A 12,547-nucleotide genomic window follows, 5' to 3' on the forward strand; every position below is an offset into this window, starting at 1 on the left:
CCACAATGCAGCGCTGGCGTCCCAGTTCCGTTACGAGGTCTCTCCCGGCGCCGGCGAGCGGGCCAGGCGCAGGCGGGGCGCGGGGGAGCGGCGGCTGAAACCCGAGCGCCGGGCTGAGGGGGGCGCCCCCGCGCCGCTCCTCTCGCGCGCTTAGCCGCGGCCCGGCGAAGGGGCGGAGCCGCCTGGCCGCCCGGCCCGGCCCGGCCCGGCCCCCAGCCCGGCCCCTAGCCCAGAGGCACCAGCCGCGGGAGCGAGCGGGCCGCCGACTTCTACGCCCGCGTTCGTCCGGCGCTCCGCGCCGCGCCCCGCTCAGCGTCTGCCGCGCAGCTCCTCGCCCAGCCTCGCCGAGCCTCGCCCTTCCCGCCCGCGGCGGCGGTGGCACTGGGGGCGGCTCCCGCGGCGTCTCTGCCCCTGGCCGAGCGCTCGCGCACCGCGGCACCCCCGCCAGTGGCGTCCACACTCACCTAGCGCGGGCCGGGAGGTGCGCGGAGAGGAAGCGCCGGGGGGCCGGGGCCTCCCGCCGGTGCGGGGTGCGGGGTGCGGGGCGCGCGGCGCGCGGCGCGCCGGGGAGTGCGGCGCGGGGACAGGCGCTGGGCGGCCGCGGAGCTCCGGGTGCCGCCGCGTCCCCAGCGCCCCGGCCGGCCCTGCCCGGCTGCCTGCGGGGGCGGCGCAGTTGCGAAACTGAGTAAGTATTAACTTTACTCTGCGGCGGCGATCCGGGCTGCGCCGGAGACCCCGCCCGCGCTGCCTGCAGCCTCGGAGCTGCCCTCCGCGCGGTTGCCCCTCTCTCCGCACCTTGGGTCCCTCGTCCGTTGCGCCCCCACCCTGCCCCGCCGCGGGCTCCCGCTCCCGCTGCGTTCACCTTTCCTGGTGTGTCACCCTTTGCGCCTCTTCCCGCGGCACACAAGCCGCGGACTGAAAAGTACGAGCTTGGTTTTGCTTTTCTGCTTCCTCCCAGTGTCCTTGGCAAGGGAGTTTAGAGGCCACTTTTCTTGCGAAGGGAATTTTATGTCTGGTTTTTAAAATATTTTTTCCTTCGAATGGAAATCGGATGCTCGCTTGAGGGATGGCGGTTTGGTGAACGCTTATTTTATAGGTTTTTAAATTTCATTTGAACTATTAACCATCTGCATTCTATTCTCCTTTGCCGCCAGTCCTTTTGGGGAGAGGAGTCCAGAAGAGGGGACGTTCAAAGTAATTCCGTCTTGCAAACTAGAAAGTTTGAGAGGGTAAATCGCACAAAGCCGAAAGATTCAACCTGAAGGGACGCGAGCTTTGAATATGGGTCCTGGTGCGGCACTGGGTTTTAAAAGATAAGTGCTTGGGTTCGGAATCCAGTGTTGGTTGTTATTTTAGCATCATAGAGCCGCCTGGTGTTGCTAAACCACTACTTTCCCAGCATCAAATGGCATCTTGAACAGTGCAACGTAGGATATATAATTGCGGGTCAATATTGTTCCTGATCTTTAGGGAGTTAGAAGCGAAATGAATGCAAATCACGTTTCATAGATGACTTAAACCTGTCAGGTTAGCCCTGTCAGGTTAGCATTAAAGCGTTGCATTAAAAAAAAAAAAAAAAAAAAAAAAATTCCTCTAGCCCTGTGACAGCAGGGACGAACATTTATGGATTTTCCAGTAGATTGTGGCTCAGCAATTCATTAGACCTGCTTTGTCCCCAGGAAGCGTTTTTAAATATGTATGCATCTCTGCTTTTCTCTCCATTAGATTAACCACTCATTCTCGTAGGGGGCCCCAGGTAGTTTTTATTTTCTTTTTTGCCTTTCATCTTGGAGTTGCCAGGAGTTGCCATCATGTTATGAAGGAACAGAAAATGAGAAGCTTTCTTAATGGGTTTTCGACATACTGTTCTTTGCCTGAGTGAGGCGGTAGTGAATGCCAGCCAGCTCTCTGCAGGGAGAGGTGCAGGGTAGACGCAAAAATCAGGACGCAGGAGACAGCACTATCATTTGGGGAAGTGGTTTGTGTGAGTTTTATCTTTTAGCGGGCATAACTAATGGTACTTTTAATTTTTTTTATCTCCATGAGGCACTCTCCCCAAACCATAAAATTACACATGACCATCACCCACTTGAAGAAGACTGAACATATGTTTGATGATGATTCTATTCAGGGACCAAATACAACAAAGTATAATTTGTTATACTTTGTTGTATTATACAGATACATTTGTTGTATCTATACAGATGTATTTATACAGATGTGTCTATACTGCTGTATTTATACAGATGATAAAACCTTTCAAAAATCTCCCCCTTCCTCATTTTTTCCTCAAGAGTCTCCAGGTGGTACTTTCTGTGATGGGCACAATTGGCAGTAATACATCGAGTTCTTTCTAGGTTTATTGATCAAACCTTATTTCTGGGCTTTAGTAGCTTAGGGGTGCATTAGAGGGCCCTGAGAGGGAGCAAATCATGGGGCTGTGCAGGCAGGAAAGGCACTTCACTTTGCAGAAGTGTCAATGTGCTTCAGGAAAAAGCAATTACAAAGAACAGAGAGTGTTGAAGTTGTTTATAGGTTGCGTGTTTCCTGAATTTGGCATTTGGTTCAGATATTTGGGAAATACAGATTTAAAATTCGACATAGTTGTATAATTTGTTTTGTCTTTTATTTATTTTTTAAAGTTGCAACCTTTTAACCTGAGTCTTCAGTGTTTGGCTCTTGTAGGCTTCTGTACATGGTGACTTACGTCAGTTTTTGACCTGACTGCCTTGTATTTTGAGAAATGATTAGTTCTTCAGGGTTTCTGACTCATTTATTATCTGTTTTATGTTGATGTATATAATGACTTGGAAGTAAAAATATTGTTTGTTGCGGGATATTGTTGCCTTTTACTTATGGGTAATTCTTGGCATAATGGCTTTGCTCCTTTATTATAAAACATTAAGATCTTAGATATCGTGCTAGTGTTCAAAACACTACAAAACTCTGTGCAGGTAAAAGTGGAGTGGGAATGGGAGTTGGATAGAAATACATGCATCATAAATTAAAGATTTGGATTAAAAAATAATATAACGTTTATTTACTCTNACATGCATCATAAATTAAAGATTTGGATTAAAAAATAATATAACGTTTATTTACTCTTCTTTGGTGCTAACTTGCTCCAACCCTAAATAGACTTAAAAATTCAAAGTATAGAGAGAGTTTCCAAGTATTCCGTATAGTGGAAAGAATGTTTACCCCACTGCCAGCCAGACTTGGGTTGCACATGTGACTTTGTCACTCCCGAGGTGAGCGAGCTCGGCCATGCCACTTCAGCCTCTGTGATCTACAGTTGGATATCTGGAAAATGGGGATACTACTACTGAAAGGGATGCTATGGTGAGTAGAACATCTAATATATATTAGATGTGCCTGGCACATTTCAGCCAATAAATGGCAACATCTCAAACTCCTTCAGAATTGAGCTCTTGGTCACTCAAACTTTCAAACTGTTCCTCCTCCATTTTTCATCTCATCCATCCAAGGAGTAGCTCGCTCCACTCTCTCTTTTCTTCTATTAGCCCTAGCAAACCAGTCCATCATAAAGTCCTGCTGTCCATTTTTATTGCAAAAATCCCTTTCAAACCGGTCTGATTTTCAGTCCCCACTATTCCACCATCCTAATGCAAGCCACTGTACTGTACTATCTTTCCTTGGTGCAGTGCCTCCTGCACACACTCTGCACCCCTTCCAGTCTGTTTTCCTACCAGCAGCCTGAAAAAGAAAAAAAAAAAAAAAAGTCATTTGCCATCTTAAAGTTGTCAAGATTCTCAGGAAACACATTTATTTATTTTTGGGATAAGATACCAAATCCTTGACATTACTTCAGGGTCCTGCATGATTTGGTCCCTACCTCTACTTGGATATCTTGCTGTCATCTTGGCTAGTTCTCCAGCAGGCTAGCCTCAGGGCTGTGGCTCATGCTGTTGGTCTATTTAGGATCAGCTCCTTGAGTAACTTCTCATCCTTGAGTGCTAGCTCAAATATCCTGTCTCATAAAGGTCTTCTCTGACAAGGCCACCCTTATCATCATGTGAATTGGAGGTCCTTTATTTTCTCCCTCATAACATAATCACTTTCCTTCTGAATATTTACCACAATTTATATATTATTTGATCACTTAGGGTCCTCCTCTTGCCCTAGAGGTTAATATGAAGTTAATAATACCTGGTTTATTCACCAGTGCCTGGTATATGTAGTAGATGCTCAATAAATATGTTGATATAATGAGTAAGATCGTAATATCAATTTGTATCTTTATCTCTTTTTTGAAATGGAGTCTTACTATGTTGCCCAGTTGGTCTTTAACTCCTGGCCTCAAGTGATCCTCCTGCCTCAGCCTCCTGAGTAGCTGGGACTACAGGTGTGTGCCACCATGCCTGGCTTCTGTATTTGTATCTTGATTGCCTTCTTTATCACTGTTAAATTTGTTTTTCTTTATAGAAAAGCCAGACCCACAGTTTTCTGTATTCCTTCTTTGCTGGTTATACGTGTAGTATGAAATGACCTTTGCAAATATCAGGTAAAAATGCATGTAGGCTCTGTGAAAGATTCATAGTAATAAATTGAGACACCTTTTAATTAGTGTTACCCTTGTGACTTTCTGTTGTACATAATCCTTTTTCTAAATATGTCATTAAAATAATTATCCTTTTTTTTTTTTTTAAATCAGCAGAGGCTTACTGAAAGGAAAAAAAATCTTACTGTGCCTTACTATTTTACACAGCGTCACATGGTAACACGTTAGTCAGCTGCTGTTGGATGGTGGTGCCAGACATCAAAGGAAGGTTGGGAAAACTTTAGTAGAAAAACAAGAGTTGGAGTTCCAAGGATGCTCAGTGCTGTCCAGCTGTTGATGTGACTTGCATGGTAACTAGACATCACTGGACCATACACTTAAGAGAGAGGAGGAGTTTTTTTTGTTTCATTTTGTTTTTGTTTGTTTGTTTGTTTGTTTTTAAATGGGAGCCACCTAGAAGTCTGGAAGTTCTTTTCTTCTCTGTCATTAAAGCATTCCTTATTTTAGCCAAAAAAAGTCTCATGACCTTCCAAGTCTGAGGAAGGCTTACAGCTTTGAGTATTTTTGTCATGTGGTTGCTCTTTACGAAATATTAGCTTGACGTCCTCTAACTCTGAAGTACTTATGTCTGTTATTGATGTTTGTAATCTCTACTTCTTACATAATTCTGCATTTTTCTCTTGACTTGTTTTTTAGGACCTTAGTATTCCTTAAAAATTATTTCCTCACACCCTTAGAGTGTAGTTCTAGTTCTTTCTAGTTTTGTATCTTATAGATCACTGAGTGTGCGGGGGCACTTTGGAGCTGATTCTCCTTCAGAACATACTCCTCTGCAGTCCACCTCGGGGGTTCCCAAACTGTGATCATTTGAGTGGTCTGGACCCTGAGGTTTCCCAAGCCCAGGTGCTCTTGGGTTGGGAGAGCAAGGAGGATGAAAGCAGCATCTTTGAGCCCCTGTTGGGTGCTCTATTAGAGGAGGAGTGAGTAGTTTATCTGGTCAGAATTGGAAAAGTGAAGCTTAGGCTTTCTTTCCATACATTTGCTTCACAAAAGAAAATTGTTCCTTTTGTTCCTACATTTCCCCACTCCTGATTTTCTAACCAGGAAGGCATGAGAAGAGAGAGATGCCCCTGCAAGCCAGACCCTTACCTTGGTGCTTATTTAGACGTGATTTAAAAACTGTTGAGACCAAGCCCTGAGAGGGGTACACCAGGTGAATTGCCTTGTGCAAGGCCTCTGTGCCTGCAGGACATTCGCATCACGAGTAGCTGCCACTGTGGAGGAGAGGAAAGTTATGGTTGGGAACCCTTGTTATTTTTTTTTTTTTCCCATCATGTATATATGTCCACTGGTTACTTGGGTGACCTTGAAAAAGTTGCCTGGAGCTTTTTGACACCAATAATATTTATTACCCATTTATTTCACAGACTTGCTATAGGATGTAGAAGGCTATTCTTAGCAAGCGTTTTTGTTTTTTTGTTTTTTAAAAAATCACATTCAGATATATCACAAGATATTACAGTGAACTGTAGGGCTGTCCAAATTTTATGTATGTAGAAACATATTTTCTTACTCATTAACATATGTTTTACTCTTTGTTTTGAAAAGAAATCAGATGTAAATGCAGGTTATAACAAGAGGAGAGCTGTGATAGTTTGCCACCAGGTTTTATGTAGGTAATATATTTTGTCACTGGTGTTATATTTTGTCACTGTTGTTAGCTATCATTGGCTCGCAAGTGCTAAATCATGTTTATCCTTATAGTAATTTTACTATTGGAAAATTACTTAAGACTAAATTATTCTTCCAGATACAAGTATGTATGTTTAAAAGAAATTGGAGTTTTCTTTAATGGATAGATATTGGGCAGAAAGTAAGGTTTTACCCTTATTTTTGCTTAAAATATTTGAATGGATTTATAATCTATGAAACTCTACTGTAGACATACCAGTGACAAATAGAGACGTTTTGTAATGTTGAAGGTAAAATTTGTTCATTTCTACAGAAAGTTCTAATATGTTAAATGTCAGAATATCTTATAGTAGTTTATTTGTGCTATATTTTTTATTTTTTAGTGTATAATGACTTCCTTCTCTTATATTTCTTTGTTTAAACAGCTTTATTTTATTGATTGATTAATTGATTTTTTGAGACAGAGTCTCACTCTGTCTCCCCAGGCTGGAGTCCAGTGGCACATATCGGCTCACTGCAAGCTCCGCCTCCCGGGTTCATGCCATTCTCCTGCCTCAGCCTCCGGAGTAGCTGGGACTGCTGGCGCCCGCCACCACAACTGGCTAATTTTTTACATTTTTAGTAGAGATGGGGTTTCACCATGTTAGCCAGGATGGTCGCGATCTCCTGACCTCGTGATATGCCCGCCTCGGCCTCCCAAAGTGCTGGGATTACAGGCATGAGCCACCGCACCCAGCCTTAAATAGCTTTGTTGAGGTATCATTGACACACAGTAAACTGCACGTACCTAACTGTACAATTTTACAAGATTTGATCTATGTATACACATGAAATCATTCCCACATCACTCTCCCAAATTTCTTTTCTTTTTTTTTTTTGAGACAGGGTCTTGCTCTATTGCCCAGGCTAGAGTATAGAGGCATGATCTTGGCTCACTCAACCACTGCCTCCTAGGTTCAGGCAGTTCTGCCCAGCTTCCCAAGTAGCTGGCACTACAGGCTTGTGCCACCATGGCTGGCTGAGTTTTGCATTTTTAGTAGAGACTGGGTTTTGCCACGTTGGCCAGGCTTATCTATTGACCTCAAATGATCCACCCACCTTCGCCTCCCAAAGTACTGGGATTACAGGCAAGAGCCACCATGCCCAACCCAAATTTTCTCATTCTCCTTTGTAATTTCTTTTCCTTCCATTCTCCCCTTTCCTCTAAACCACTGGTCTGTCACTATAGAGTAGTTCAAATTTTCTAGAATTTTAGATTAATGGAATTATGCAGCAATGTACTTTTTTTGTTGAGGTTTCTTAAACTCAGTATAATTATTTGGAGATTCACTCATGTTGATGTATGTAGTAGTAGTTTATTCCTTTTCGTTGCTGAGTAGTATTTCATTGTGTGAGTATACAACAACTCATTTATCCACCTTTTGATGAACATTAGAATTGTTGCTAATTTTTGGCTATTACAAATAAAGCTATTATGAATACTTGCATACAAGTATTGTATAGACTTATACTTTCATTTATCTTGGATAAGTACCCAGGAGTGGAATGACTGGCTCATATGGCAGCTGTGTGCTTAGCTTTTTAAGAAACTATCAAACTGTTTTCCCAAGTGATTGTACCATTTTATATTCTTACCACCAGCAGGTAAACATGCTGTTTCCTTTGCATCCTTGTCAACACTTGGCATAGTTGGTCTTTTTTAGCCATTTGTGGTATTTTGTTGTGAATTTTTACAGTCTTGCTCTGTTGCCCAGGCTGGAGTACAGTAGTACAGTCATAGCTGCTAAGTAGCTAGGACCACAGGCATGTGCCACCATGCCCAGCTGTTTTTAAAAATATTTTATTTTGTAGAGATGAGGTCTTGCTGTGTTGCCCAGGCTGGTCTTGAACTTCTGGCCTCAAGCAGTCTTCCCGCCTCGGCCTCCCAGTGTTGAGATCACAGGCATGAGCCATGTGTCCAGCCATCATTGTGGTTTTAATTTCCATTTCTCTAGTAACTACGGATGTTAAGTATCTTTTTATGTGTTTTTTTGTGCTGTATTTGTATCTTGTTTGGTGAAGTGTCCTAGTCTTTTGCTGGTGTTTTTATTGGGTTGACTGTTTTCTTATTGTTAAATTTTGAGAATTCTTACATATTTTGAATACAAGTGTTTCATCAAATGTATGCTTTGCAAAGAATTTCTCCATTTGTGTTTCATCTTTTTCTTAACAGTGACTTTTGAAAAGCAGAAGGTTTTAATTTTGATGAGGTTCAACTTACAAATTTGTTTTTTTTTTGTTTTTTGTTTTTTGTTTTTTTTTTTTGAGACAGAGTCTCGCTCTGTCGCCCAGGCTGGAGTGCAGTGGCCAGATCTCAGCTCACTGCAAGCTCCGCCTCCCGGGTTCACGCCATTCTCCTGCCTCAGCCTCCCGAGTAGCTGGGACTACAGGCGCCCGCCACCTCGCCCGGCTAGTTTTTTGTGTTTTTTTAGTAGAGACAGGGTTTCACCGTGTTAGCCAGGATGGTCTCGATCTCCTGACCTCGTGATCCACCCGTCTCGGCCTCCCAAAGTGCTGGGATTACAGGCTTGAGCCACCGCGCCCGGCCTACAAATTTGTTTTTTATAGATTGGGCTTTTGGTGTGGTATTTAAGAAATCTTTCCCTAGCCTAAGGTCATAAAGATTTTCTCCTATGTTTTCTTCTAGAAGTTTTATGTTTTAGATTTAGATCTGTGATGCATTTTGTGTTTCTTATATGGCGTGAGTTATGGATGGAAGTTAATTTCCTACATATGAAAATTCAGTTGTTCCAACACTGTTGAAAAGACTATTCTTTCTCTACTGAATTGCCTTTGCACCCTTGTCAAAAATCGGTTGTCTGTTACATCCTTTTTTATTACATCAGTTGATATACACACGGTATCACACAGTATTGGTATTGTGTCACAGCTGGATAACCAACTAAAGGAAAAGTAACTATCTCTAAGCCAGTACTTGATAATGTGTTTTTGTCACGTTTAATCACATTTCTAGTTTCCTTACAATAGCCTTTGTGGAAGGCTTTCCTACTCAGACATTCCTTCTCCCTCTTTTCCTTTCTTTTTTTGTTATTTTCTCTCTGTTACAATAATAAAATCTGGTGATGATGGTACATACATACATTGCCCCTTTTGACTGATCTCAAATACACTTTTTTTCAGTCTTTCCTATTGATAATTATATTACTTTTCTTTCTTTGAAAACCTCCCAACCTAGATCATTCACTTAGTTTTAATTTTTCTAGTCTTGATTATGTGTTTCTTCCCCTGTTGTATTCTATTGAGTAACGCCATGATTTGGAAAGAGTGCCCACTTAAGTTAAAGCCTGGCTACACAGGTGTAACCTTGAAGAAGTTGTGAGCCTTACCAAGCCTCAAGTTTGTAATATCTAAATGGGGCCACTGATTCTTCACTCTGGGTTGTTTTGAAATAAAAGAGATGTTTATGTATATCCACATACAGAAACAAATGGATATGAAATACCTCAGTGGAGAGTTTGTGCCTTCCCCTTACCCAACTCCATGAGCTCTGAATAATCATTTTGTTTGAACTGGGAGGCAGGACAGACCTCCGCTGTCTGGCGAGGACAGGCACTGACCCCTCTTCAGTCTATCCAGGCAAGTAGCTCTGAAGATGACTGGAGTTAGAGACAACCCCGTCTGTTTAAGTCATGCAAGGGTAGGAGAAGAGCTCCTCACCATGCACACCCTGTAGCCTGCTGTCTTCCAGGCCCTTCTCTATCAGTAATCCATTCTCTCTCCCGAACTCAGTCTCGCCTTTCCTTGACTTCTTGCCCTGGGCCTGGAAACAATATGTCAAGTCCATTGATCCTGGTGCTGCTTCTAGCTGTCTCCTTTCTCAGCCAGCTTCTTACAGGGGTTGTCTGTGCTTATTCCTGCTACTACTTCACCTGCTAACTCACTCCCCAGCCAGGTTCTATTTCTTAGAAACATTTCATGCCACAGGCATCCATATCTTAATTGCCTAAACCAGTGGAAACTTTTCAGCCGTAATATAACTGAAGTTGTTTGCAGCATGTTTACACTGTTGGGCTATCTCCCTTCATCTTGAAACGTTGCTTCCTTGGCATCACTCTTGCTTTGTTCATTATTTTTTATTTATTTATTTATTTATTTTGAATCAGTCTTGCTCTATCGGCCAGGTTGGAGTGCAGTGGCACGATCTCGGCTCACTGCAACCTCCGCCTCCGGCTCAAGCAATTCTCCTGCCTCAGCCTCCTGAGTAGCTGGGATTATAGGCATGTGCCGCCACGCCCATCTAATTTTTGTATTTTCAGTAGAGATGGGGGTTTCACCATGTTGGCCAGCCTGGTCTCAAACTCCTGACCTCAGGTAATCCGCCCGCCTCAGCCTCCCAAAGTGCTGGGATTACAGGCATAAGCCACCACACCCCGCCTCTTTGTTAATTCTTTTAGTTGTTCATTCAAAGCCGAACTGCACTCCCTTCCATGAATGAGGATATAGCAGAGAGTAAAACACACAAAGCTCCTGTTTGCATGGAGAGCACTCTCTACTAGGGGGAGAGAGATAATAAATGAACAAGTATTTTCACTTTATGTGATGATAAATGCTTTAGAGAAAAAAGTAAGATGGGGGGATTGAAAATGCTAGGGGTGGGAGTAGAGGTGTTGTTTGATATTGGATGGATAGGAAGCCCTTGCTAATATGAGCACATTAGAGTAGAGACCTTAGTGAAATGAAGGCGCCAGCTCTCTAGCTGTGCAGGAAGAACGCTCTGGATAGAGGGCACAGTGCAGAGGCCCTGGAGCCAGTGCTTGCACGTGTGCGCACATCCCAGCCGCCAGGTGGGTAAGGCTGGTGGGAGCAAAGGGCTGGAGATGAGGCAGAGCAGGTAGTGGGGGTCCCTGTAACTCGGACCTTATTGGCTATGACAAGGATCTTGGTTTTGACTCTGAGTGAGAAGACAGTTGAGAGTCTTGAATAGAGGAATGAATAAACTGGAGTGCAGCCTGGGTAGCAGACAGGAGCACAGACTCCGGAGCTGGCTTCTGTGGTAAAAACCCAACCCTCTACGTGCTGGCTGTAGGATCATGGATTAGTTCCATAACTTCTCTGTGCCTTATCGGTAAAATGGAGATAGCAATGATACTTGTCTCATAGTGTTGTAAGGATTAGATGAGTTAATATTAGTAAAGAACAGAGCATGGCAGATAGTATTATAAAAGTGTTTGTTAAATAGAATTAGTAAAATTGAAAAGGCTCACTCTGCTGTTATATGGAAAGTGTTTGCTAAGGGGAAGTAAGGCTAGAAGTAGAAAGACCAGTTAGGAGATAATTGCAACAATCCCTGCAAGGGATGGCTAATTTGCTGATGGTGGAGGTGGGGAAGTGAGAAGGGTCACATCCTGGGTATATTTTGGAGGGGTGGCTGGAGGATTGGATCTGCTTTTCTTTCCATCCTGGAACTTTCCAAGTTTTCTTTGCTGCCTTGTCTGCTCCCTCTTGAACAGGGGTTCTCCAGTGGGGTGGTGCCATTCTGGCATATGTGGGGACATGTTTTGGTTGTTGCAGACTGAAGATATGGGTATATCTGGTATTTAGTGGCCTGGGGCTATGCCAGGGGTACTCAGCATCCTATCTGGTGAAGATTTCCTCGCAGTGTGCCAGTGGCATCCTGGATGAGAAATGCTGCTTTAGACCTTTATTTCCCCTGATCCCCACTCACCTCCTGTCTCCCTTGCTCACCTGCCTCCTTAAGATTTCTTAACCTGTAGTCCCCGTGTGGGCAGCAGGGAAGGCCACGAGCTCCCTAATACGTTTTTTCAAAATGTTCATATGCTTTTAAACTCTCTTTCTTCCCACACCATCCCGCTTTTTTTTTTTTTTTGGTGAGAGGTTGCAGAATTTTTCATCAACTTCTGAAAGGAGTTCACATCCTAAGAATGAAAGAATCTCTGTTATGAGTGATCTCACTCATCACCCGCCTTCATTGTTTTTACTCCAACCTTTATGGTGCCGAATGTCCAAATCTGTGCTCCTGCAGTGCTCTGTGCCCTGATTTCCGGGCCCCTGCCCACTGAACTATGTCAGTTTCTTGGGATCAGTGTGCCACCTAACTTCCTCCTTGATTTCCTGCCAGGATTTGTGGGACCATCATTCATCTTACTCTTATTATTGTCTTTCCTGTGCCACCTCGCCTTGACTAATTCATCTAGTTCTGATTTTACTTCCTGGACAGCTGAGGAAATTTTCTCCATCTTCCATCATTCACTACCCTAATTTATCATCTCTCATTTAGATTGTTTCCTCTTAACTGGTCTCCCCGCCTGAAAC

The 12,547-nt window shown here is 43.6% G+C and overlaps 1 protein-coding gene across 3 annotated transcripts in view; it reads left to right on the forward strand.

Moving 5' to 3' along the window:
* The first annotated feature begins 567 nt into the window (after positions 1 to 567).
* The window catches only part of RASSF8 (Ras association domain family member 8), a 117,587-nt gene continuing 105,607 nt past the window's right edge, over positions 568 to 12,547 (forward strand). For 2 of the 3 annotated variants that reach the window (XM_025403159.1, XM_025403158.1), the window contains exon 1: positions 568 to 685. The gene's annotated coding sequence lies outside the window, so the exon portion shown is untranslated. The remainder of the gene's footprint in view (positions 686 to 12,547) is intronic. The other variant, XM_025403161.1, reaches the window with a different exon arrangement.

This window comes from Theropithecus gelada, chromosome 11 (genome assembly GCF_003255815.1).
Source record: "Theropithecus gelada isolate Dixy chromosome 11, Tgel_1.0, whole genome shotgun sequence".
NCBI classification, from domain to species: Eukaryota; Metazoa; Chordata; class Mammalia; order Primates; family Cercopithecidae; genus Theropithecus; species Theropithecus gelada.